Consider the following 27,317-nt stretch of genomic DNA (forward strand, 5'->3'; position numbering starts at 1 on the left):
TCCTGCTCTCAGTTTCCCTCCATCTCGCTCCCCATCCTGGCCTCTGCCGGTCACAGCCTCGTGTCCACCGACTTCCAGAGCATCTCTCCTGCGCCTGAGCTAGACAGGGGCAGCGTGTCCACGCCCCTCCTGCCTCTGTCCTCACCTTCCCTTCGAGACCTCCGGGCCCCTGGAGCTAGGTGCTGCCGTCCCATGACGACGCCCCCCAGGGGACTGCCCCAGCCCATGAGCCTCCCCTCAGGCCCCTCCCCACAAACCCATGTCAACTGCCAGGGTGGCTCTGAGCCCGCTGCCCCGAAGGGGAAGCGGCCGTACCCCTCAGAGCCCGTCAGTGGTCACAGCACCTACTGTGTGCCCTTGACGCCCTGCACGGAGCCTCTCCCCACCCCCTTTGTCAATGGGGAACGGTGGGCCCCCCTCGTGCTCAGGTCTTCCAGGCCCTGCTGGAACTCAGAGGCCAGGAGGAGCCCGGTGGGCCCAGGGGTCTGCAGGGCCCCTCCAAGGGCAGCAGCGGACAGTGGGAGACCCCCACGCTGGGCTCTCCGCCTGCCCCAGGCCTTGGTCTCTGATCTGGGGACGGAACTGCTCACTCTCCTCTCTCGGGCTCCTTCCACAAAAGTGCGCTGGAAACATGAGTTTCCACGTGAGAACCCTTTCTTTGCCACCTCCGCCGCCTCACCCTGACGTCCCCCAAATAAAACTTCTCCTTTCCCTCCGCGAGCAGTTCAGTTCCCCATTCGCCGTGACCACACCACCCTCAACTTCTGCCCGGAGTTTCAGGTTCTGAGAGTTATTTTAGGTCTTCCTCCTACATGCCTGCCTCTCCGGACAGCCCGGCCGCACTGACCTGCCTTCCCCGAGCCTCCAGACCCACGGCGGCCTGCCCGAGGGGGCTTGGCCCCCGCCCTCCGCCCTCCGCCCTCCACCCTCCGCCCTCCGCCGGCCCCTTGTCCCTAGGAGCCGGGGCGGTGCGTGCTCTTCAGAAAGCGCCTCAGTTCTGTGTCTGCTTTGATTTTAAAACAGCTTTCTTGAGATAACTCACAGAGCATACAATTCACTCATGTAACATGTCCAATTTCAGTGGTTTTTAGTCTGTTCACAGAGCTGTGCAACCGTCATCACTGCCTAATTTTAGAACACGTTCATCTCTCCTAAAAGAAACCCTGTGCCCCTTAGCAGTCACACCCCGCCCTGCCCTGCCCTCTTCCTGTCTCCTGGCTCTGCCAGTTCTGGCCGGTTCACATAAATGGGATCGTATGAAACGCAGCCTTTGTGTCTGGCTTCTTACTCAGCATGGTGTTTTCAAGGCTTATCCACGTTGTAGCATGAATTCAGACCTCATTTCTCTTTCTGGCGAATCATACTCCATCGTTTGGACTGTGAGGCAGCCTGGGGGAACCCAGCCCCACCACCTACACGCTGTGGGTCTCAGCGAGTGACCGCCCCTCTCTGGGCCTCAGCTTGGATGAGGACAGCCACCTGGGCCTGGCATGAGGATTCCATGGGGATCTGGGTGAAGTGTCCTGCGTGGGCGGGAGGTGACTGTCACCTTCCCCATCGTCCTCCCCACCGCAAGCGTCTGTGTTCCCCACACAGCACCGCATTCAGATCCTGCCCATGTCCTCAGAACCCTCCCTGTCACCCTACCATGTCCAGACACGAGTGTGTGGGTGGGAGGGCGGCCGTTTCTGGAGCTCTGCCAACACTGAACAGGGGTGTCAAGAGCGGGCCGTGGGTGGCGCATCTGGGAAGGACTGGGGGGCACCGGTCAGCGCCCCACATGCTTGCTTGGGCGGCTCATCAACCCCCAGCTAGCGCGGCCCCGCACAGAAGTGCGGGTACAGTGGCACATCCTCTGGCGTGGGTTTGTCTTCTGTGCAAGCCGGGGTTGCATCTCTTACACAAGAGGAGGGGGCGGGGCTGACTTTGGGGGACCAGGCGTGGCCACCTTTGTCTTACGGCTGCCCAGGCAGGGCAGGGAGGAGGGGACGATGTCCCCTAGTATCTGTCAAGAAAGCACAGCTCTCCCATGGCACCAGGGCAGACCTGGCTCTTTCTCCGTCCAGCCTCAGAGCTGCTCCCGGACCAGCCCCGAGCGGTCACACCTCTGCTGGGCGGGCTCCCTGCCCCCGAACAAGCTGGGCCTCTTAGCAGGAAAAGGTCCCTGGGGGTCACGTCCCACTTTGGACCCCCGCAGTCCCAGAACTGAGAAGGACCCCCTCTCCGAGGCTCCGTCCATTTCCCTGTCTGTGAAATTATTGGACGGCCTGGTGAGCTCCAAGATCTGTTCACCTGTATGACCCGCCTCCCACCCTCCCCTCCCAGGCAGCGAGGGCTTTCTCTGTGCCCTCTGTTGAGGGTCATGGGCTGAGGATGCTGAGGGTGCCCCCGGACACACTGTGGACAGATTGAGGGACAGGGAGGACAAAAGGGGATCCAGGGAGCCTGGGGGGGGGACCCTAGGACCCACCTTCCCCGCCTGGTGCCTCATCCTCTTTTAGTGCCCCTGGGCGCGGAGTGGGGGTGGGGAGGACGGTGTTCGAGGAATATTTGAGGCCCAAATGAGGAGCAGGTGGGGTTTTCTTTGCGGGTGAGGATGGCCCTCCATCAGCCACTCATTCCAGAGCAGACACAGTAAAGCAGTCTCTGCAGAGCCTGTGTGTGAGTCCTGGACACTTGTACCCCAGGACACGTGGGGGCAGGAAGCCATGGCCATGCATCAGGGGGTCCCCTACCTCCTGGGGACACATGAGCAGCTGTGATGGGGCCATGAGGAGGGTGCAGGAGGGCATCTCCCCCAGATTCGGGGAGGGCAGTATGGGAAGGCCTCTTGGCAGCTTCCTGAGGCGGAGAGGAGCTTAGGGCAGGAGTTTCCAGGTAGGGGAGCTGCACGTACCTGAGGGGCAGACTCTTTCTCGGGCGGGAGTGGCAGCACCAGGTCTGTCTTGCCAGGTGCTCTGTGGGTCCCCTGCAGGAGAAGGCCCGGGGGTGCCCCTGCTCCAGGGGTAAGAGTGGGAGAGGCATGTGGGCTTGGGATGGTCCATCTGGGCCTGCCCTGGTTGTGGCGCCGCAGCAGACAGGCTGTTCTCATCGTTCTCACGCACAGAGCTTGGCTGCCCACAGCTGCTCCAGGCCGAGTTCCCCGTGTGCACGGTGGGGTTGCTGGGGCATGTGGTCAGGGTACAATGCTTGCAGGTGATAGAAACCCTGCCCTGGAGCTCAGGAAGGACCCTGATGTGTTGGTTCAAGTAACAGGCTCCAGGAAGGATAGGGTGGGACTGGCTTCAGGGACCCTGGTCCAGCCAGCACATGCTCAGGGCAGGCTCTCTCCACCTGTCAGAGCAGACGGCCCCAAGCAGCTGTGGGGGTGCCTCCTGAGCCGAGCAAAAAGAAAGCTCCCTTTCTCTGGTCCAGTTCAAAAAACTCCAGGGAAGGATTGTGATTGGCCCAGCCAGGTCACATGCCCTCCTTGTGGCCCAATGAGTGCTGCCCACAGGCTTCCGAGCCGGGTGCCGCCCTGGTGCCGGGGAGCAGCCTGTGACTGGAGCCGGGGCTGAGAAGCCACAGGCCTGGCACCAGAGCAGCTACCCTGATCGTGCACCGCAAGGTGTACTTTGAAAACTAGCTGCTGTCTTCCCTTACTTAAGAAAGCAAAAATAAAATGATAAATCCAAGGATGCAGAGAAGAGAGAGGGCGGTGAAGATAAACTAAAATGAGGATGATGAAACCTCTCAGAGAGTTGCATGAAGCTTAAGTGAGCTCATGCAGCCGCTCAACAAATACTCCTTGAGGGCGTAGGCCACGTGAGGCCCTGGGGACTCGGTGGCGAACAGACAGACATGCCCTGCCCCGGGGGAGGGAGACTAGGGAACAGGTAAATCACAGGTAAACACGCTGTATGTGCAGTGACGGAAAGACAGGCGCCTCGTGAGCTCACAGGAAGGCCGGGGTGTTCCCTACGGAGGGTGGCCTGGGTACAGGCACTGAGAGGGGGCAGCAGGTGGGCTGTGACACCGGCGGCGCCCCAGCGCAGGGCGGATGCCCCACTGCAGTGACCGCCACTATCGCTTTATTATCACCAGAACCTGGGAAGTGGATCTAGCGCTCAGGGGAGGTTTTGCAGGAAAACCCTGCAAGTGTAGGCAATTATTACGGGCGCACATCCTTTGCCCATTTTTGCTCTGTATGTTTGTATTCTCTACTCCTTTGTGGCAATTTTCGCATACGGTGCTACAGTCCTTTGTTACACCCCCTGCTCCCACCTCCACACCCCCGTTCTCTGCTCTGCACTTGCCAACAGAGCATGAGGTACCCCACGGTCCCTTCCTTAGGTATTTAGTGTTCACCCAGCTACGTCTTCTGGGTGGGCTTTGTACCACTTCTGATGTTCACTGTTGCACTGTGATGTTTAAGAAAGAAACACGTAAGGATGTAAGAAACATCCTCTGGTAGATAAATCTGAGTGTAGGAATTGCTGGATCTGTTTACAGCTCTTGGCAACTATTGCTGAAATGCCCCGTGGGGAAATGTCACTCGGCCTGTGTACCAGCACCCTCACCCACACTGGACATCTTCATTTTTAAGTGTGGCCATTTCTCCAGGTGGGAGCATATCTGGCTTTTTAGCCCACGGTCCTGTGATCACCAGTGAGGGTCCGTGTTTCCCACAGCCTTGGAGTCTAGGGCACTTAGGTGAGTGAAAGTCTGTGGAAACCTTCCTTTTCTGACTTCACCGAGAATCCCTCAGAGAACTGGGTGCGGGGAACAAACTGCCGCTGTGACCATGTCCGGTCCCCACAGGCACTGTGCCTCCACTGCCGCAGCTCTGCTACCCCGGGCCCTGAGCCACATCCGAGTCTTCCTGGGCCTCCCAGCAGCGCCCAGCCCTCGGGAGCCGCCTCCTTGGTTCCTCCCTGCAATCTGGAAGGCAGATGGGCCGCCCTTCCGCGGTCTCCTTTCCCGTGACCGTCACCCGAGGCGTGGACAGGCCGGTAGATGGGTGGGCCAGGAGGTGGCAGGGTGTGACCGGCCAGATTACAGGGCGGAAGCGAGCAGCGTAGGGCTGGCAGCGCAGTGCAGCCAAGAGGGGCCCGGGCTGGGGTGCTGGGAGAACCTCTGGGACCCCCGGCGCCACCACCCTCTGTGGGTTCTTGGTCTCCCTGGGCCTGGGTTTCCTCATCTGCAGGAAGGTGGATCATTCCCTGACCCCGGGGTTGTTCCGGGGTTTGGATGAGAGCGTGTCTGAAGCACCTAGCACCGCCCCTGCGCAGGTGGGACGCCAGGTGGCTGCTCCCCCGCCACAGGAGAGGTCCTCTGAGAACACCTGGCCGGGGCTGCATTTGGCCCAGCCTGGAACTGGGATTTTAGCTGCCTGGCTTTGCACACAGGATATTTAACGGCTTTGCCCAGAGAACTTGACTTCACAATTCTCACAACGTGACTGTCATACCGATTCCTGACAAAGCTTCGGTGTAGGTAAAAACAAATGACCTGGAGTCAAGGCTTGGGAGCCCCCAGAGGCATCTCCTAGGACTCCAGGATTCTGAGGAGCCCTGGGCCAGGTGGAAGGAGCCCCACGGAGGGATAGGGAGTCCAGCCCGGCGGCGTCTGTCCAGGCTCTGCCTAGCTGGCCGCTGTCCTGGCGCTCCGCCCAGATCCTCAGTCCTTGCTCGGGCCGCGCCCACACCCACACCCCGCCCACTCCCAGCCCCGCCCATATCCTTAATCCCCACCCACGCCCCTAGTCCCCTACCACTCCCATGCCGCGCCCACATGCCGTTGCCCCTACTTCTGCGCTCACCTGCTGGCTCGCGACCACCAGCCCCCAGCCACTCTCACCTGTGTTCCCCCTGCGCCAGCGCCACCGCAGGGGAGGACGCAGGCGGGGAGCGAGGGTCCCTGGAGCAGCCCCACCGGAAGGGACAGGAGCTGCTGCATAAATCCGTGTCCTCCCGCCTCTCCAGCCCTGGGTGGACGGTGGCTTTTGCTGGTTCCCTCCCTCCGGGTCTCACTTCCACTCCACTGCCCCATCTTCTGGCCTTGGCCGAACTCTGGGGGGACCAAATAAGACAGTGCCGGCCACTTGTTCACATCGTGCCCCAGAACAAAGCATTTCCCGGAGGCTGTTTCCCATTCCCAGAATCCAGGTAGGAAGTTCAGCCTGCCCACCTGCCGGGCTGACTCCACCTGAAGGGCTGGCCTGAGCACCAGGGGGAGCCAGCCTGTGAGTGACCTGAGTCAGGCTTTGGGGTCCTGTTTCCCACAAGGCGGCCTTACCCTCCCCAGAATCACGTGGAGGAAAGGGCAGAGTGATGATTGTGAAATGCAGACTCCTGGGCCTCCCAGCCCTTCTAATCCCATCTCAGGGGAAGGAGCCAGGCAGTGCCCGGCTGTGGAGCCTGGCCCAAAAGGAGAAATCAGTAATGGCAATCCCGTCTTTATTTAAAGTTTTGATACTTTGCTCATGTGGACTTCTGTCATTTATTCTAATATTTTAAAATTTGGGTTAAAATGTGATTTATCTTGTATACTGAGGGTTTCTTTGGTGCCCGTTAAATTCTGTACCTCAGTACTTGCCAGGTCCCCATCCCAGGAGCCTTCATTTTCACAGTCGCTCCAGGTGATTCTGATGTATCTTAAATTTGAGACCCTCTGCATCAAGAGTGATAATTAATAACCTGCAGCAGCCCTCAGATGGCTGAGATCAAGACCCTCTGGAAAGGAAGGCATATAGTTAGAATGCTTTTGGTTGCAAGAAACAGACTCAGCTAAAACCAGCTCGAACAATAGGAAATGTATTATTGGACCAGCAGTCCCATAAGCATGGTGGGTTTCATGGTGGGTTTCAGGAAGCATGGTGGGATTCAGCAGCCCAACAGTGCTCTGAGGGGCCCCCATCCTTTCCGTCCATCTCCCCCCACCCCGCCCCGCATCAGCGTCATCCTCAGGGTGCTGGCCGTGGGGTAGCAACAGGAGCAAGGACACAGAAGCTTCCTCTAGGCACGTGGGAGCCAGAAAATTCTCCAGACCCCCCTCTCCGCACATCCCACTGGCTGGAGTGGGATCACATGCCCACTTCTGAGTCAAGAACGAGCCGCTTTCTGAACCTGCAGATGGACTGTGTCTGGCTGGGCAGGGTCCAGGGCTGAGCGGTATCCTGGAGCAGCTCTCGCGGGGATGTTTAGAATGGACACCTACACCAAGTGGGGGCTGGGCCTGTGAGGAGGAAGAGGGGCGAGTGAGGGGGGGTGGGGGGCCAGAGGCCCAGGAAGGCAGGGTTCCCCGCGGACACACCAAGAAGGTATTTCGGAGCTGGTTGACGGGGCCCCTTGGTGACATGCAGAGCTGCCTTTGTGAGGACAAAGGAAGGCACTTCTGCCCCCAACGCAGCCGCACCTGCCTTCCCTGCCTGTCCGCTGGGGGAGTGTACTCCTGGCACAATCTTACTCTGCAGCCCTGAAGCCAGGTGGACAGGGTGACCTCACGGACCTCCCGCTCAGCCCGGCTGGTGTCTCTCTGCCTGGGGCTCTGCGTGGGCCTCCCCTTCTGCAGGAGGAGCCATCCTTGGATCCGGGTGGGACCAGTCTTGTGTGAGGGGCCGGGGGGAACCAAGAGATGCCCCCAGGGCTGGGGGGGCTTCACACTGGAGCCCAGGACTCTCTCTGCTCAGGCTTCTTTCCCTGCCTTCGTGGTCGACTCAAAGCCCCAGACTCTGATGCCCACACAGATGGCTGATGGCCAGGGCAGGATACCGCCCACCTGGGCCCGGGTGCAGCCCCTTTTCCCAGCTTCCTCTGCATAGTCATCCCTCTCTCACTTACCACAGAAAGGCCGGTGTCTCCCTGCTGGGCCCCCCACGATGCCTCCTCTCCGTCTCCCCACTTGCAGCAAACACAGCTTCTTGCAGTTCGGGCCATTTCCAGTCTTTGCCACAAAACTGAGGGAGGCCTATGGACTTGTCAACTGACCGTCCTCAAAATCGCTCTTGTGACTGGTCACCTGGGGTTCGGGGCAGAAGACTGAGAGAAGGAGGCCACGGTGGCATCACTAGGGCACGTCAGCCTCTGGTCCTGATCCACTTATTTGTGTGATTGGGGTTCCTCACACTTTCCCATTAAACACCCACGCTAGGAATGGGATTCATGTGGAACTCTGTCTTTTCCTGGCGATAAGTAATAAGTATGGAAGGATACACAAACTACTCCACAGAATCTGCCCACCCCTCTTTTTAGGAGAGATATTTCTAATAAAAATTTACCTTTTATGTTTAATAATTCTCAAAATGTGTAATAAATTCACATGCTTTGTATCAGCTGCATACTACCAATAATTATAATAACCCAATAATATAATAATTATATATAATAATAATAATAATAATAATTATTATTATTATTATTATTATTATTATTATTATATAATATAATAATTAATATAACCCAATTCAGAAGACAAACTGGAACACGAGAGAACATTTATAATCTTGATATTCCAATGTTTTTACATAGTTCTGTGTGATAGGGGAATCTAAATACTTTCAAACTGAAAATACATTAGGACAAAATTCTATTGGGTGGAATGGAAATATACGGTGAGGAGGGGAAGGAGCTGTGTGAAAATTCAGGTGTCAGAGAGGAGGCTTTATATACATATATATTTTAAAAGATTTATTATTTATTTATTTTTGGCTGTGTTGGGTCTTAGTTGCAGCATGCGGGATCTTTGTTGAGGCATGTGGGCTCTTTTGTTGCAGTGCATGGGCCTCTCCACGTGGGCACTAGTTGACGCACGCGAGCTCAGTAGTTGTGGTGCGTGGGCTCAGTTGCTCCACAGCATGTGGGATCTTCCCTGACCAGGGATCGAACCCGCGCCCCCTGCATCGGAAAGCAGATTCTTTACCACTAGACCACCAGGGAACTCCCTAGATATTTTACATAACAGTTCTTCATCAGTTATGTGTCTTGCAAACATCTTCTCCCATTCTGTGGCTTGTCTTTTCGTTCTCTTAATAGTGTCTTTCACAGAGCGGAAGTTTTTAAATTTTAATGAAGTCCACTTATCCAATTTTTCTTTCATGGATCAGGCTTTTGGTGTTGTATCTAAAAGCTCATTGTGTCAGCTAGGGAGCTCGTGAAAATTCAGATGTTAAGAGTTCGTTCACGTATTTTTAAATGGACAATGATGCCTATCAAAATGCTATCACTTCTAGCCCATCAGCCACCCTTTTATTTCAAAATACTCATATTTAACAATATGTCAGATTTTATACTCTTGGCAGCTAATTTAAACTTCTGCCGAAGATTTTTACACATAACAGATACATGTTTGAGGAAGTCCACCATCGCTCAGAATTATTATTTTTTAATATTTATTTAGGCTGTGCCAGCTCTTAGTTGCAGCATGCGGACTCTAGTTGCGATATGCATACAGGATCTAGTTCCCTAACCAGGGATCGAACCCAGGCCCCCTGCATTGGGAGTGCGGGGTCTTACCCACTGGACCAACAGGGAAGTCCCTCAGAATTATTTTTAAAGACAAGTGGTCTGCAGTGGCTGGTGGTCTGGACGCCCAGGCCAAGTTGGCCTGGTGGGACTCCAGCTCTGCCAAAGACCCAGGGGTTGTTCCTGGGCCATTTCCAGAGTGAGAAACCAGCCTTGGGAGGCAAAAGGGAGCCCAAAGTGAAGCAGCAGCATGGGCATTCAGCCTCCACCCGTGTGGGTCTGTGTGGCCATGCAGCCGGTCGGAGCCTCAGTCCCTCCACCTGTAAAATGGGGGTTCCAGTAGCATCTGCCTGGCAGATGGGTGATAACTAAGTGGGAAAATGCAGAGCTTGTGCTCAGCTCAGTGCCTGCCCCCGGCAAACCCTCCTCAATGTGACAGCTCCTGCAGTGACTCACCATGACTGTGATGTGGCCAGACTGGCCTGGCCGGCCGTCGGACCCAGTCACCACAGGCCTCAGTCCTCCCAGGTGGGACACGGGAGCCCTTGGGCTGGCTCGGGACCTGAGCGTGGTCTCTAATGATTGCAGTCTTATTCTTGGTGTTTTGGGATCTGTCATGTGTCCAGTGGTATTCAGCACCCTGCTTAAACCAGTGACAATGCAACTGATAATTTTTAAAATATTTATCTATTTATTTATTTATTTGGCTGGGTCTTAGTTGTGGCATGCGGAGTCTTAGTTGCAGTATGCGTGCTGGATCCAGTTCCCCGACCAGGGATCGAACCCTGGTCCCCTGCATTGGGAGCACGGAGTCTTACCCACTGAACCACCAGGGAAGCTCCTGCAATTGCTAATTTAACACAAAGAACTGACAACCATGTGCTGTTTGTAGGGGTCAAGGTGCAGCAGACCCCAGGCTGGACCCAGCTTCTGCTAATGCTCTGTGAGAATCTGGTGCTTGTCCGTTGATCCACCTCCCTGCCTGGCCGAAAGCCCCTGAGGCTGGCTTCCGGCTGTCTGTTTGATGCTCAATGCTCCACCTAGCCCGCTGGTGGCATGTTAACATATCTGAAATCTAGAGGCATCTTAGGATTATAACGGGGAGAGTGTTCTCTTTTCTTAGTGGCACTTAAAATGATGGTGCATCTTAAAATCTGTGGTGCCTCAGGGTCCATGAAGTAAGGGAGCCGGTATGAATAAACACTGATGTATGAAGTCTGGAACACTTGCTTTCAAATCCACGTTCTTCTGTGACGCGGGTTCAGGACGCTTTGCTCTTCCCCCAGGACAGGAGGGGTCCACACCTGATCACATTCTGAAAGCCAGGGGATGGGAGATGCCAGACATTTGTGTTCCAAGTAATCCTTCACCACACCCCTCATTTCCACAAGCACAGAGGCCCAGGAGGTCACAGGACTGGTGGGGGCCACATGGCTAGTTGGTGACCCAGCTGACAGACCCCGGAGCAGTGCCCCTGGGGGTGGCCACCAGGATGGGGCAATGGTGCCTCCCCCCGCCCCAGAGCCTTGCATTGTGTTCCCACCAGCTTCCTCTGCCTAGCTCGCCCCAGTGGGCAGGGCTCAGTCAAGAAAAAGGATATTTTTTGGCACATTGCTGTATTTTTATACTTGGGAATTGGGGACCTTGGATCTTGGCATGCAGATTTATGCCAAATGAGATGCAAACCAGGGCTGTACTGTTCTGAAGTTCTGGCCCCTCTGTCTCCTAAGACCGTGACCTTGGGACCCCAGCTTGTCTCTAAGAAACAGTCTGTGTCTGTTGGAGGAAGAAGGAAGGGAAAAGGTACCGATTTTGCTAAAATGTACTAACCGGGCAAATGCACCAGATATACCGCAAAGCACTTTAGGGAAAGAGGCAAAGTGGGTGCGGGTAGGGAGGTAGGGCGAGGGCTGCAGGCAAGGAGAAGCGGGGCGCACAGAGGCCAGGGCAGCGGCTTGGGCGTTCCTGCAGGGTGACATTAAACGAATGGGACGCAGATAAATGCCGAGCACACGCAAACGCCCCAGGCCAGAAGCTGTGAGCCGGGATCCCGCGCCCCCGCACTCCACTCCGTAACTCGGTCATCGTGGGGCAGAGGCCACCAGGGCGCGCGGTGCGGGGCGCAGCGGGAGGGCGCCCCCTGCCGGCTGAGCGCGGAGGCGGGCCCGGCCCGGCCCGGCCCACGCGGCAGGCGGCAGGCGGCAGGCAGCGGGCGGGGGGGCGCGGCGGCCGGAGGAGGGACTCCTGCCGCTCGCCTCCCGCCGGGACGCCAGACGCCGCGGCTGTAAAACTGCGAGGCGGGCGCCCGCCGACTGCTCCGAGGTGGGTGTGCGCGGCGGCGCGCTCAGCTCCAGGCCCCCACCCGCCCGCCCAGGGCGCGGCCTGCGGAGGCGGCGGCGGGGGTGGGCGCGGGCGAGGGGCCCGCCGAGCGCGCCACTCGAGCTCCCTGCACGGCACCCTCACGGCTATTCCCACGTCAGCCCGCGCTCCCGGCCCACGGCACCCACACTGCCACCCCCGCGGCACCCGCGACACCCCCACCACGACATCCCGCGCTCCCACACTCTCCGCGCTCCTCGCTTCGCGGCACCCTGCGCTCGCCTCACGGACATCCCTCCCTACTGAGCGGCGCGCGTCTCTCTCTCCACAGCAGCCGCTCTCCCACCCCGGCACCCCGCGCACCCGCACTCCGCCCGCGCAGCCCCCACACTCGCACCCGCGCTCCCGGCCGCCGGCTGCGCCCTAGAGCCTGCGGCCCCCAAGGCTGGCCCGCGCCCTCGGCCGAGTTCTCAGGACGCGCCCCGGGGTCCGCAGCTGCCCGAGTGGCTGGGACGGCGGGGGCGGCCCTCGGCATTGGGCGGCGGCGGGCGGAGCCACTCTCCCGCGCCGACCCCGCACGGAGCCCGGCGCCCCGGGGCGGAGCTGAGCGCGATGGGCGCCGAGCGGGAGGCAGGTGGCGCAGCGGCGGCGGCGGCGACGAGGGGCAGGAGGCGGAGGCGGGGCGCGCGGGGCGGGGGCCGCGGGGCCCCGTGAGACGCTCGGGCGAGCGCGCGGCAGCCGGAGCCGGCGCCCGCGAGCCAAAGGCGCGGCGGCTGGACCGGGCGCGGGCCGCGGAGGCCGGAGACCGCCCGGGGCGGCGTGCGCGCTTTGTTCCCGCGCGGGCGGCCGGCGGGCGGAGTGAACGGCCCGGAACCCGACTGGGCATGGCCCGGGCAGTCGCCCTGCGCGCCCCGGCCCCGTCTCGCGCCTGAGCGCGGCCGGCGCGAGAAGACAGCGCGCGGATTGCCCCCAAGTTACGGAGGCAGGGACCGAGTTCGAAGGAAAAGCCACTTCAGGAGCCGGGTCGCGAGAGTGCAATCGCCTCCCGTCCGCCGGACCCCCGGACCGTAAGTGTCCCGTCCGTCCGCGCGCTGCCGCGCTGTCACCCGACTCCTCCCGCGGCTGCTGTCCTAGGGTCTCCCTGCAGCCATGCAGAGTGCGTGGGCCTCCCGAGGCACCCCCTCCCCACTTTGCAAAGTTGGAGCCCACAGCGGGGTGGGGCCAGCCCAGTCAGCGCCCGCCCACTGACCACCCCCAAGGTGAGCGGGAGCTTGACCTGATGGGGGTGTGGTCAGACCTAAGGTGGGACCTGCGTGCGGAGTCCTGTGGGTTCCCCTGCGGTGCCCGCGCTTCCTGACAAAGAGGCCTCGGGCCATGTGACAGGGGACTGGTTGAGGGGCAGAGAGGGTGACCCTAGGACAGATGGAGGTGCCTGTGGCCAGGCTGGGGAGGAGGACCAGAGCTCCTTCTAGCCCCTCCCCCTCTTGTTTTGGTTCCTGGACATGCCTGCCAGCGCAGGAGCCGTCCAACATTTTTAGGGGTGAAGTCCTGGGCGGGGGTGGGTCCTGCCCCACTCCCCGTGGGTGGGGAGAAGGTCTTAAACAACAGCCGCTGGATCCTGACAGCTCCGGGGCCTCGGGCGCAGCCCCGTGGCAGCGATTCTGCTCACACGCTTTGGGAACCGGCCATCTGCATGTTGGGCAGGCTGGGAGCCAGGCTGTGGGAACGGCGGGGAGGGAGGTGTGAGCCGACGTGGAGGGACAGATGGCTGGAAATTCAGCCCTAGACGGGCTTACGTGGAGCAGAAGGCGGCGGGGCTGGTGGCAAGCCACACTCTGAGCCACCGGGCTCTGAACACACAGCCCCAGGCTGTTCCGCCTTCCGGCCCCTGGGAACTGCGTGTGTGTGCTCAGACCCCTGTAGGAGTGGAGACCCCTGCCAGCCGCCCCCCCCACAAAAATAACTGTATTCCCCTCCATTTGGGCTGCGGCTGGCCGATCTCTGGCCTGTTCCAGAGACCAGGGAGAAACATTTCCTTTGAGAATAGAGATCTTGTGCTCCTGGGCGGGGGGGGGGGGGGGGGGGGGAGGGTTGGTGATCTGAGCAACCATCAGGCCCTGAGTTTGACTAGCGGCCAGGACACCAAATCATTATGTCTAACTGGGCGTGTGTTTCCTCCCCTGGACCCAGAAACAGGCGGTTCCCAGGGCGGCTGCCCTCAGAGGACAGGGGCTGGCCGGGGACAGGGAGGACAGCTATTCTGTGTCCCTCGTCGCTCTCCCAAGTTGCCTCAAGGTTTGAGAAACTTCTTGAGGTTGGGCCCCTGGGGGGGTTAGCTCTTGCCTGCCCTGGACGCCAGGCAGCCCCCGCATGTTTTCTGGATCGGGGCAGGGCACACTCATAGAGGGCTGGCACCGTGGTGGGCACTGGGATCTCGCATGGGGGTCCCAGGGAGGCAGGGGGTTCTGTCCTCTGTTCTGTGCAGCTGACAGCCTGGTCCCTGAAGAGCCCGGCTGCGTGGGGCTCTGTTGCCGGGCCACCCTCATACGATGCGAGGGAAGAGGAGGGTAGGGGCGCTGAGCACAGGAACAGATGTGGCGCCTGGGGCTCCCGAGAGCTAGGCGGACTCTGGGTGGGAGGGGATATCACATTAGGACCAATTTTCTGTCGGAATCCGGCTCTCTCTGGAGTTGCCTTGATCTGTGTGTGATGGGGGGGAAGGGACGTGGTACCCGGTTGCTCGCAAGCCCACCCAGGGTCCCTGGGCTGGCGAGCTGGAGGATGTGGGGCGGACATCTTCCTCCAGGACCCTCTGGGGCTGCTCTGGGCCACCCACCAGCCCTTCCTCTGTCACCAGGTGACCCGCATAATGAGTTACCACCTCCAGGAAATCTCTCTGATTTGGGTCCACATATTTTCATTTCTGCATAACTGGAAGAAATTAATTTTCCTTCCTACGTAAGGATCTGGAGACGCCGGCAGGCTGGGTCACTAATCCACAGGATCCAAGCCCACGAGGCTGCTGTGGGGGGCGGCTTTGCGCGCTGGTCGCAGGGCAGCAGGGGAGGGTGGTGTCGGGGGAGGCATCTCCCTGCCACCTGGAAGTGCCCTGGCGCTCTTGGCGCCCTCCCCCTTCCAGCCACTTGTTTGCCTTCTCCAGGACCTGCAGGGTGGTGGTTGAATTCAGTTCTTCTGAATTCCCTTGCCAGTCAGTGTGTGCATGTGTGTGCTCACGTGTGTGCTCAGAATCCAGAACGTGGGTGAGGTGAAGAGCTAGCACACAGTAGGTGCTTAATGAGTGGTGCTCTGGGGGCGGGAACTGGCGTTTCCGTGGGGCAGCTCTGCCCTGCCCGTGGCCCAGCTCTCACCGCGTGTGGTCTGTCCCGCTGCCAGCACGAGTCAGCCTGGGGACCAGGCATGCGTTGCCCAGCCAGGCGCAGCGCTCACACTCACCGCCTGAGTCTGCGGGGCGGTGGGACTTTCCCCGTTTCACAGACGCCCGGGGAGGTGCGGGCTGTCGATTCCATGAGGGGAGCCTGGGTGCCCCACCCCCACCCAGACAGCAGCCGCCTTGGCCTCGCTGTGTCTGTGGCCCTCGTCCCCGGCCTGCCTGTCAGGGTTCCTCCCACACCTGGGGGGGCTGGTGGTGACTGCTGGGTGCTAAGGAGGGGTTAACACCCCAGATGCCGGAACCCTCACCTGGACACAGTCTCAGGCTCGTGGGGCACATCTGTAACTGACATCCAGGGCACCACCTGGGGCTGGGGGCCACCTGGGATCAGGGCGGGGGAAGGTGAGCACCTCTGCCCTGTCTGGGTCACAGAGGCCCAAGGCCAGCCCCCTCCCCTGTGCCACCACCCTGGACAGGGGAAGGGTAGGAGCTGGGGGGGTGGTCATTGTCACTCAAGGTCCTCTAGAAGCCACTGGACATTGTCTGTTGGAACGCTGGCATTGCTGTTGGGCGGCTGGTGTCACCTCCCAGACCCGGGTCGGGGGGCCTGAACTCTGTAACTTGTAACTGTGGGAACGTGGCCACTGTTGCATTTACTGGGCCACACTGGCTCTGGAAGGTGCTTGTCGCCCATCGCTGCATTGCTGGCCAGGTGGTCGTCCAGGCGGGGGTAGAGTGACCGTGACGCAGCGCCAACAGCAGCTCACACCCCGGTGGCAGGCTGTGTCCCCTCATTTGACCTCGGGACAACCCTGAAGGTGGGCACCCTTGCTGTCCCATTCTCCAGATGGGGACACTGAGGCTGGGAGAGGCCCACCAGAGGGTGGACAGGCCCCTTGAGCTTTCCGCCAAGTTCCGACTCTGGAGGGCCAGTGTGGGGCCTGCAGCATGCTTCCTTAGAGCCCCCGACAGATTCCCATGTCCCCCCACCTGGAGCCTCTGCGTCCGAGGAGGGGGCAGGAGGAGGCTGGTAGCTCACGATTGGTGGGTGTCTGTCTGGGGTGTGGCCTTTGAGGGCCCAGGCTCACGGGGAGGGGGGAGCTCAGAGGGATTGGTTGGTGGAGGCAACTTTTTTGCACGAGGTCACAGCTCCTAGAGGCGCGGGCCTCCGGGTCCAGGCCAGGCTGCGCGGGCACCACTCTGTGTATTCTGAGAATCAGGCTCCAAGACTGTTGGACACACCTCCAGATCCTTTCTGGGCATCATGCCCCCAGACTTCTGGGCAAAAAAGGAGCAGGCGTGCTTCTGCTGCCACGGTTCTGAGGCCGGAACCCTGCTCCATTGGGGCCCAGATGAGGCAGTGCGGAGGGCAGGGTCCCTAAGCCAAGCACACAGATGCCAGCAAGGGCTTGGCATCTGTAAACAGACTCCTGGGCAGGACGTCACCCTTGTAACTTCCGTGGAAAGAGCCAGGCAGAGGCCTGGCGCTAGGGATGGAAACTCAGGGTAAGGAAAGTGAGGAATAGAGGGTTCCCGGTTCCCGTGTCTGAGTTTACGGCATACCCGGGGCACTTGGTGCATGGCTGAGTGGAGCCTCCGATGAACACAGCGTGTGCAGCAGTTTCCTGCAGCAATAAAACAGAAGTCAGGACTTCTGCTCTTTGTAACCCGGGGACTGCACCGGCAGCCAAATGTCGGTGGGAAGGAAAGCAAAGATGCTTCTGGCTGCAATGAGGAAACCTTCTCTTGGGGCCAGGGCGCCCGCAGTCCCACTCGGCTGATCACCCACACGCTCTCGGCTTCCGGTGTCCATCCTGCTCACTGTCCACACCCGCTTCCAGCCTCCCGGAGCCTGGGTGCTTGGACCTCCCACTGCCCCTGAGGCCAGAGTGTGGTGGACGTGGCAGAAGGAGGTTTGGGAGGGTGTCCGGCACTGGGCGCCTTCTGTTTACTTGGGCGGAGAACAGTCCACAGCGGGGGCAGGGCAGGAGCCACAGCTGCCGGGGCAGGTCCGGAGGGCTCCTTGTGTACCTGACAGCCCTGGGCCACGCGTGGGACCCACAGGGAAGTACTCACCCCGTGGTCCCGACCCGGGAGCACCCGAGAAAGCCAGGGTGAAGCCACGGCAGGAAAGGAAAGCCCTCCAGCTGCTGTGGCCCCCCTTACAGGCAGGCGGGGGACGTGTTGAGAGGCTGGAGGGTCTTTAGGACCAGAGGAGGCCACAGCCCCCCCCCAGCTTGGGGAGCCTCTGTCTTGTTCACCCAGGCTGTGTGGAGGGGAAGGGGCTCCACCCTGGCCTCTCTGAGCCCCACTGCTGAGATTTGAATCCTGATTCCCCTCCTGGTCACTGTGTGACCGTCAGCACGTCACTCACCCTTTCTGAGTCTATTTCAATGTAAAATACAGTTGCACTGGCTCCTCCCTCTTTGGGTTGTAATGAGGGGTGAAAGGTCGGGTGTATCTGGCTGATTGGTGGCTCTAGACCTGGCTGTCACAGCCCCTCTCTGGGGGACACTCAGTGCCAGTGCCGTCACAGCTCTGCAGTCACGCCCTGTTTCTCTGATTCCCAGCCTGTGCCTGCGTCCTCCTGCCCAAACTGGGGTGATCCAGAGAGACAGGCTGTGTCCTCCAGCGCAGCCCAGGCCCCCACACCTGCTGACCCTCCTCCCCACGCTGGGGACGCAGCTAGCTCAGAGCCAGGGACCGGGGCTGCGTGCCCTGCACCCCCATGCTCCGGTCCCCTCCCAGCTCACAGAGGGAAACTGGGGCTGGCGTCATCACAGCCAGGGGCGTCATCGCGTCCCACCTCGGTGGCAGAGGTGGGATTCCAACTCAGGAGCCCAGGTCATCTGAGTCCAGAGCCTCTGTGTTTCCGCCACACCTGGTTCCCCCAGCAGCTGGTGCAACTTCTCCCTGGGCCCTGGGCTTCCCGAGCCCACCCAGCCCAGCCTGGACTCGTGAGCGCGGTAAACACAGGAGCCCTTTCCTCCGACCTCCCTGCCCCTGAGAAGTCAGAGTGGGGCACCGGCCACCCCTGCCCCGGGCAGAGCACAGACGGCAGCATTCCGTGTCCGAGCCGGCTGTGCACAGGGCGGAGGGAGGGGCAGGTGTGTGTGTGCGGACACTTGCACACCAGGCTGTGCTGGCAGCGCGGACGTGGACGGCGGGGGTGGCCGTGCTCCTGGCAGAGAGGTCCTTCTGCTGTCGTAGAGAGCATCTGGGCGGGAGAGTACAGGGTACGCGGTCCTATCCACTCCCTTGACGAGCAGCCGTGCTCGCCCTGCCAGGTGCCTGTCTACAGGCAGGGGACAGGACAACACCGCCTTGCTGTGACCCCATCCGCCAAGCATCTTGGGGTATGGCAGGCGTTGCTTTTACCTGGAAGATCCCGGCTTGTGAAGGCGCAGGGTCAGGGTCTGGCTGAGACCCTCTCCACGTGGCCCGCCAACCGTTGATCTTGTCCCCTCACGTGTTCTTTGCCCAGCTGACTCCCCGGGGTCCCATCGTGTGCGGACGGAGCCCTGAGACGGCCTCTCTACATGCCAGCGTCTGTTTGGACTATTCGGACACCTCACGGAAGTTTAGAGTTTGCTCAGTTTGTGATCCGAGTAGCTGTTAGAGGGTGGGACATGCCATGTGCCCTCTGGGACCCCCGAGGCCGTGTCCCACAGGAGATGCTCTGAATGACGGCTTCTCGCAGGACGCGTCGGCCCCCACGGCCTGGTGAGCCCAGCCTGCGCCCAGCACCCACAAGCAGAGCAGACTGTGTCAGTTACGATTGTGGCCACAATGAGAAAAGGGAAAAAGGAAAAGGAAACCCACATAATTTTAGTGATACATGTTATTTAACCGAATATATCCAAAATATTGTCATTTCAACAGGCTGTTGTTTTTTTTCAATTATTGAGATCTTTTTTAAAAAAGACTTTGAGGGACTTCCCTGGTGGCACAGTGGATAAGAATCCGCCTGCCAATGCAGGGGACACGGGTTCTATCCCTGGTCTGGGAAGATCCGACATGCCATGTAGCAGCTAAGCCCGTGTGCCACAACTACTGAGCCTGCGCTCTAGAGCCCGTGAGCCACGACTACTGAAGCCCACGTGCCACAACTACCGAAGCCCACGCGTCTAGAGCCTGTGCTCCACAACAAGAGAGGCCACCGCAACGAGAAGCCCGCGCACCGCAACGAAGAGTAGCCCCCGCTCGCCACAAGTAGAGAAAGCCCGCTCACAGCAACGAAGACCTGACACAGCCAAAGATAAATAAAATTTAAAACGGAAAAAAGACTTTGAAATCCCACGTGCGTTTTACACTACTCTAAGCCTGAGTTCCGAGCAACCACGTTGGCCGGCCGGTGGCCGCCACGTCGGACAGAGCAGGGTGCAGGCACAGGCAGTTCTCAAGTGGCCACAGTGCTGAGGGCTGCTGTGGTGGTGCTGGGGTGCAGCTGTGTGTCATGGCGAGGCGTGTGTCGGGGACGACCCTGCGGAGGTGACAGACCACACAGAGGCCAGGGGGCCGGGGCCAGGCGGGAGGACAGTGGGGCATGATGGACCCGCAGGGGTCTCTGGTCTTTGTCCCTGGAGTCTCAGAGGCCCAGGGAAGCCCCCTGAGCTGGGCTGGGTGGGGTGGGGTGGGGGGCTGGTCCGGTTTGCATTTTGAGAAGATGGTCCTGGGGGACAGATGTGGGCAGACACGGGCACCGAAGAGGGTGGGGCTCATCCAGGAGAACCATGCCCCCCTCTGCGCATCGAGCCCGAGCCCCCAGCACGGGCTGGAGAGGCCCCTTCTGTCCCACAGTCAGCATGTGGGTAGGACGGTGTGAAGCCAGGGCACTTGTGCCTAAAAAGGTGTGCTTCCCAGCTCACACCAAGTAGGTGTGCTTCCGTCTACTTGGTGAGGAGGGGGCCGGGCTGCAGGGAGGTCCCTGGTGGAGGGGGAGCCGCTCACTCTGGGGCCCATGGTGGACCTCACCCTGCTTCAGGAGCCCTGTGTGTGAGTGTGCACGTGGGGAGTGCACACGGGGCACGTAAGTGTGTGCGCAAGGCTGTGAAAACCAGGCAGAAGAAGGATGTGTGACCTCCCTTGACTGTCCCGAGGGCAGCAGCCCCGGGGGCACTCATAGGGGAGCTGTGCAGCCAGCCTAGACTGTCCCAGGACACCTGTCGCCACCATCTGCATGGACTGTCCCAGGACACCTGTCACCACCATCTGCATGGACTGCCCCAGGATGCCTGTCACCACACATAGACAAGGACTGTCCCAGGACGCCTGTCACCACCATCTACATGGACCATCCCAGAATGCCTCTCACTACATGTAGACAAGGACTGTCCCAGGACACCTGTCACCAGTTTCAAGGACTGTCACAGGATGCCTGTCACCACCATCTACATGGACCATCCCAGAATGCCTGTCACTACACGTAGACAAGGACTGTCTCAGGATGCTTGTCACTACCATCTACAGGGACTGTCCCAGGACGCCTGCCACTTCACACGTGCCTGGCTTTGTTGTGGGAGAGCCTCACTCAGGGTGTCAGCGCCCAGTTGGAATCTCGGCCCACAGGCTCGCCCTTGGCTGGGACATGTTCTATGGTTTCTTGGAGCCTCGGTTTCCTCTCTGTTCATGCGAAACCTTTTCAGAATCTCTGCAATCGTGATCGTTAAATCCCTGGTTAGGGACGAGCACAGTTCCTGGCCCGGGTGGGTCAGTGGAGGTGTCGGGGCTTGTACGGCCCTGGGAGCTTCGGGGTGGACGGGAGGACAGGTCAGTGTGGTCACGCGGTCCTGGGCTTGACCTGTGCCAACGCCCCGCGTTCCGAAGGCTTTTATCTGATTCTTAAAGCGGCTGAGGTTCCTTCAGTTGCCACCCAAACCCCTTTGCAGCTGGTAATCCTCACATCACAGGGGCCTTTAATACAGTTAGGCCTCGTGGTTCATGAGGTTATTTAGGCAGACTGTCCTCAGGGTCCCTGCTGACTCCCGAAGGACATGCCTCCAGATGCGGGGCGTGTGTTGGAAGGTAGCGGGTCACTAGCCAGTGGGGCCCGACCTCACCATCTTCCTTCCTGGGGCTACCAGCCCCAGGGGAGCCGGGGTTGGGGTCAGCAAGGTAGCCACCCTCCTGCCCACTTGTAGGGCTGGGACCCCCAGGTCACCAAGAGCCTTGCGCCTGGGAAGAGGGCCATGACCCTCCCAGTTTGCACTGCTGTGGGCCGGCCCTGGCCGCCAAGCGGGGAGGGCAGCGTGTCCCCATCACACCTGGACTCCCCAGTCCTGGGCTGTTAGCAACACAGACGGGCCACAGGGGGAGGACAGGGTCATGTTCTGCCTGCCTCCGTCTCCCCATTGGGTTTCTTCTTTATTGTAAAATACACAGAACATAACATTTACCACCGTAACCACTTTTAAGTGTGCAGTTCGGTGGCATTTAACACATTCACGATGTTGTACAACCGTCACCACCATGAAATTCCCAAACATTCTCATCACCCCAAAAGGAGGAGACCCACACCCCCCAGTGTTCACTCCCACCCCACCCCCCGCCCCAGCCCCTGGCACCCACTGCTCTGCTTCCCGTCGCCGTGGACCTGCCCGTTCTGGGCGTTTCAGATGCACGACTGCCTCCTGCCACTCTGCGAGGTTCGTCCGTGTTGTCACACGTGTCAGTGCTTCACTCCTTTTTAACAAGTGAGATTGGACTGCGCGGCTTTGCACATTTTGTGTGTGTCCATCACCAGTTGATGGACAGCTGGGCTGCTTCCACCTTTGGCGAGTGTGACTAACCGGCTGTGAACCTTCGTGTGCACATTTTTGGGTGTGTGTGTGTTTTCAGCTCCCTTGGGCTCACGCCTGGGACAGGAACTGCTGTGCCGAGTGGTCACTCCGTTAACTCACTGTCCCCCAGGTTTCGAGGGATGAATTCACAAGAAGAGCCTCCCACCCTGGTCCCCCGGCTTCCCAGAGTCGCCTTCCACAGGTGACACACCCTGGCCCGAGGCGGGGCGGGGTGGTGTTTACTGGCTGTCGGGGATGCCCCGCCAGGAGCCTGGAGGGTGGTTGGGCCGGCAGGGCTCGTCTGCCCGCAAGCTGTCCTTGTATTTGGTTCCGTAAACAGTTACCGTGTCTCCTTGGCACCTGCGTCCGGCGTCCGTGGCATGAGCAACATTCTGCACCTGGTCTCCGGCTTCAGCCTTGCCCTCCCCCCACTCACAGGGCAGGCAGTTTGGGGCCTCCACGTGGCAGCCGGAGAGGCCCCCGGAAAGCTAGTCCGATGTGGCTCCTCCGGGGACAGAGCCAGATTGCCCAAACTGCTGCGGTGGCTTCAAGGCCACATAGCCCTGCCCCGCAAAACGTTCCCCTGACCCGCCTGCCTTTGCTGTTTCCCCGGCACACCAGGGGCTGGCGGGTCCCTCTGCCTGCGTGCTCCCCCCACCCTCAAACGTGGCTCCCAGTGCCCCGCTCCGTCCCACCCAGCAGTCCTCTCTGCCATGAGTGCCCACGGCCGCCCCTCCCCTCCCCCTCACCCTCCCCGCTGGGCCTCCTTTTTGCACGGCACCACATCTCGCTCCTGGAAGGTCAGCTCTGTGAGGGCAGGACTTCCATCTGTCTGTTCGCTGCTGCCCCAGAGCCCAGGCGGGAGCCTGACACACAGGAGGCCCAGGGGATCAGGAGCGTGTGTCACCTGTGAGCGCCCCCATCTCACGCGCGGCGATGCCAGGGTCGCGGCTGCGGGGATGCCCTCGCCGGGTGCTGGGAGAGGGCTGTTTGAACAGCAGGGCCCGCCTGCCTGCAAGCTGTCGCTGTATTTGGTTCCACAAACAGCTATCTCATCTGCTCTCCAGCCCTGGAGTCGGGCCGTGAGCCCTGCCTGCATGGGGCCCACGGGGGGAGGCAGCCAGGGTCATGCCGTCCACCTCAACCTGACCCCGCTGGCTCCCAAATGGCGGCGTCTCGAGGGCTCACTCCAGGGGCAGCTGAGAGGCAGGAGAGGGCACACCCCAGAAACAACTCGCTGGAACAGGCGAGCCCGTGGAGAAGTTACCCAGCTCCGCCTGCTGTGGCCAGAACACCCCTCATTCTGTGGCATAGAACCGCCAGGTGCTGGCCGGCTCTCGGATTCCTGGGTCGGGAGTTTGGACGGGGCCCGGCGGGGACGCTGAGTCTCCACCTCGTGATGTCCTCAGACTCTCCCTCTGGCCACCCAGGATGGGGGACTCCTCGTGTGTAAGGAGCCTGTGTGGCGTGGCCAGGAGCCCCCTTTCTGCAGGAAGAATTACAGAAGGTTTCAGGGTGGGGGGTCAGGACAGGCCCCTGGAGGTTGGGACCCTGCAGAACCTGGGCCTGGGGCGGAGGAGGGGAGGGCGGTGGAGATCACTCCGGGTCACCTCTGCTTCAGTCTCCCCAGCCAAGACGGCCCCGTCCCGGGAACCACTGAGAGATGAGGCATTTTCCTTCCTGGCTGCCAGGGAGCCCGGGCCTCCGGGGCCACTGCAAAGCCAGGAGCAGGCTGGCACCTTGTGGCATGCCTGTCCGCCATCAGCTGACACAGCGTGTCCCCCTGGGCACCCATGCTCCCACCCCACGTGGGGCTGTCCCTGGAGAAGGACAGATGGACCCTCCCCTCCCAGAGGCACCGGCCCCTCCCCTAGCCTGTCTGGACACAGGGCAGAATCCGAATACCCAGGGCCTGGCCAGGTGCATGAGATGATAATTTTTCATTTCTCTCCAAACTGGAAGACACTGTAGCTCTCGAGCTGCAGCAGAGCTTCAGTTCCTCACTCCTCCTCTGAGCCCCCTGCATGCTGGGGGTGAGTGGGCCTGGCCAGAGCCACCGTGACCCCAGCTTCGGGGGGGCTGGGGGTTTGCGTTCTGACTCCAGGCGGTGCTTCCCCGCCCCCCGCCTCTGCTCACATCTGCTCACAGGGCTCCCCCTCCAGCGTGACCCCACTTTCCAGCTGTTTCCTTCCTGGACGAAGCCTGGGAGGCTGACCCCAGGGTGGGGGTCACTGCTACCTGGCACAGCCCACGCCGGCAGCTGTGAAACGCCGGCACAGAGCTGGGTGACATTTAGCTGAGACGAGCCGTCGATTAGAACGTGGTTGGTTCGGTGGTGCTTGCTCGTTCCTTTGACAAATCGCGCCAGAGGGCCTGCCATGCGTCGCGTCGGGCACTGTTCCAGAATCGAGCGGATGGACTGCTGCCCTTGCGGGGCTGCTACTCTGTTTGGGGAGAGACGGACAATAAACGAAGGGGACGACGAACATTTTCTCCACCAGGGCCCGTGGGGGGAGGGCCTATGGCTGGGGGGATGTTGCTGTCCTTGCCAGGTCCAGCTTCTCTGATGAGGTGACATTGAGCTGAAGCCTGGAAGGGAGGGAGCCAGGAGGCCACCAGGGCACAGCCCCTCTGGCATAGGCCCTGGGGCAGGAGTGTGCCTGGCATGTTTGAGGACCAGCGAGGTGGCCTTGTGGCTGGAGAGACACGAGGGAGGAGTGCCGAGAAGGGCGGAGGACGGCCGGGGGACCGCCGGTGGGCACTGAAGACTTTGGCTGGTGGAGGTGGTGGCATACATACTAAGGCGTGGGGACTTCCCTGGCGGGGAGGTCTGGTGGCTAAGAGTCCGTGCTTCCTCAGCAGGGCGCGTGGATGCGATCCCTGGTCAGGGAACTAAGATCCCACGTGCCGCGTGGCCCAGCGAAAAATAGAAAACACACAATACTAAGGCATGAAACAGTCATGAGCTCCCTGTGCGCCAGGCTTTGCACTGGAGCACTCGTAGGGCTGATCCGGTGGGAGCCCTGGCGTCGCCTGGGGTCTGCCTGCCCCCACCCTCGTGACCGCACGGCAGCGGCCAGTTTGTCCCTGCGGGAGATCCCTGCGTGGAGCTGAGCCTTCCCAGGCTTGCGGGCCTCCTCGGCTGCGCTGCCCGCGGCCGAAGCCTCCGTGCGGGGTCCCAGGGTGAGGCCGCACGGGACGCCTGGAACTGGGCCCGCCGGTCAGGCTGTGGCCCCATGACTGGCGGATTTGGCACTTACCCTGTCCTCCTGATCAGGCTGAGGCAGGCGCTCCTTCTCCATCCGCCCCGAGGCCTGCCACGAGGGAGGAGGGGGAAGCTCGCTTGTGCCCTGAACCCTGCGCTGCTGGGAGAGGGTCGGAAGATGGGCATTCAGAGACCAGGAGGGCCCGCGGGCATCCTCAGGGCGTTGGCAGCTGAGGGGAAGGTTTGTGGAGCCGGAATAGGCCGGAACTGAGCCCGGGTTGCCCCTCGGGTCAGCCCCGCTCACTCCCTGGAAGCTTGCTGTGCTGGTCGATTGTGGGTCTGAACCACACTGAGCTCAGAGCGCCTGCACTGCCGTGGGGTGTCCCCGGATCACAGGAAGGGCAAGCGAGCGAGTCCCACACACCCGCACGGGGCACCATCTGCACAGAGGCCGCCCTGCAGGCCGCGGGGGGCGGTCAGGATGAGGCCTACGGGCACAGGTTTTCCCTCCAAGGTGCCAGGGCCTCCTTAGCCGCTCTCTTTTTTAAAAAAAAGTCACGTGGAAACGGTCACACTATTGGGGTGGGAGGGCGTCACGTGACTGGGAGCACCCCGCGGCCTTGGCCGCAATCAGGGCCCCCCACTTCTCGGCCTCGGGAAGCCCACCCTGAGGGGAACACGGGAGATGAGGGCGCAGCCCCGGATAAAGTGCCGCCGGATTCCACACGTGCCCTGAGGCTCACGACAGGCCTGGCCTAGCCTCCCAGGGTCAGAGGGGAGACCCCGGGGCCAGTGGTGGCCTCGGCTTTCCCTGCTGTCAGGTGAGGGGATGGCCTCAGAGCCCCGGCAGAGCAGGAGGATGCTCCTGCCTCCACAGAAAACCCCCGGGCTGTTTTGACTCAGCAGGGCCCCACCCCCAGATCTCCTGGAGGTTCTGCGCGACCGTTTGGTGGAATGAGTCAAAACATCCAGAAGGTTCCGCTCAGGAGGGAGGTGTGGAACCGGCTCCCCGCTCGCCTCTCCCAGAGCAGCTGCCACCGCGGCTGCAGCAGCGCCGGTCCATCTGCCCGCCTGGTGCCGTCCAAGGCGGGGAGGCGGGGCTGGAAACAGATCCTCCACCCTTTGTGGACACGGCCTGTTCTCCAGATCAGGGGACTGAGGGCCGGCGGGTGAGGCTGCCGCTCTGTGGCCCCGGGCTGGCTCCTGCCCTCTCTGTGCCCCTCGGAAGCAGCACAGCGATTCCACCTCGGGGCTGATGTGGCACGTGGACACTCTGAACCTCGAACCTGACCAGTGAGCGCCCGCTAGCCAGCGGCTTCTCATTTCTGCAGGACCGTCCCTCTGTTATAACGGCCCACCCACGGCCTGTGTCACCTCTGAGGGGGTGGCTTCATCTAGCCACACACAGAGGAGGTCACTGGGGTTTAAACCCCGGGGTGCGGCCCTCCCGCGGCAGACGTGGCCTCTGGGGTGCAGGGTCCCTGTTCTGACTCGGGTCATTGTGAGCCCTTGCCTCAGACCCGGGGCGTGGGGGACCTGAGGGTCCCTGTGGTCCTTTCCCTGTGGCCACTGCCCATCTGAAGTCCTGACCAGCAAGTCTGGGTTCCTCCCCGCAAGCAGGCGGGCCCTCTGGACCACGTGGGGCTGCGGGCTGCCCTCAAGATATCTCTTGGCCTGAAGGATGGGCCTTGGGGACGGCTTTCGTTCCTGGCTGCTCCTCGGAGAGCCCCCCGGGCACGGAGATGTGCTCAGGGTGAGCTAGCACGGGGCTCCCACGTGAGGCCCAGCTGCCCCAGCGCTCTGTGCAGAGCTCCTGTTAGACGCATCTTATGGCTCAAATTGGCCAAAAAAACCCAGAGAAAGGCCCAGACCCGTGTGAGGTTGATGGCCGGCGGGTGTTGAAGGGACGGCACGCTGCAGAAGGTCTGAAGGAGGCCCCCACCTGGCGAGGCCGAGGTGCAGGTGCGCCAACAGCGTGCAGGCGGGCCCTGGCCTCCAGTGGCTCAAGAAACTGCCCGGCCACGTGCAGGAGTTCAGCCCGGTGGCCTGCCTGGAAGGGGAGGCACGCAGGGAGGCTGGAGGGAAAGCCCCAGAATCCTCGCGCCCATGTCGCGAGGCAGGGTGAGGGTCCCCCACTTCCTGGGGAGAACGCTGAGGCCGAGCCAAGTGCATGGACCCACTCA

The 27,317-nt window shown here is 60.8% G+C and overlaps 1 protein-coding gene across 3 annotated transcripts in view; it reads left to right on the top strand.

Annotated features, from left to right (window-relative positions):
• CBFA2T3 (CBFA2/RUNX1 partner transcriptional co-repressor 3) overlaps window positions 1-27,317 on the top strand; it is an 86,449-nt gene that overhangs the window by 15,883 nt on the left and 43,249 nt on the right. Inside the window, exon 1 of one of the 3 annotated variants that reach the window (XM_082606775.1) lies at window positions 12,669-12,826. The exons of the other annotated variants lie outside the window; for them this stretch is intronic. The gene's annotated coding sequence lies outside the window, so the exon portion shown is untranslated. Of the gene's footprint in view, window positions 1-12,668; window positions 12,827-27,317 lie in introns of those variants that run through there. 3 annotated transcript variants of the gene reach the window in all.

Source organism: Mesoplodon mirus (assembly GCF_964341445.2).
Source record: "Mesoplodon mirus genome assembly, chromosome: 19".
Taxonomy (NCBI): Eukaryota; Metazoa; Chordata; class Mammalia; order Artiodactyla; family Ziphiidae; genus Mesoplodon; species Mesoplodon mirus.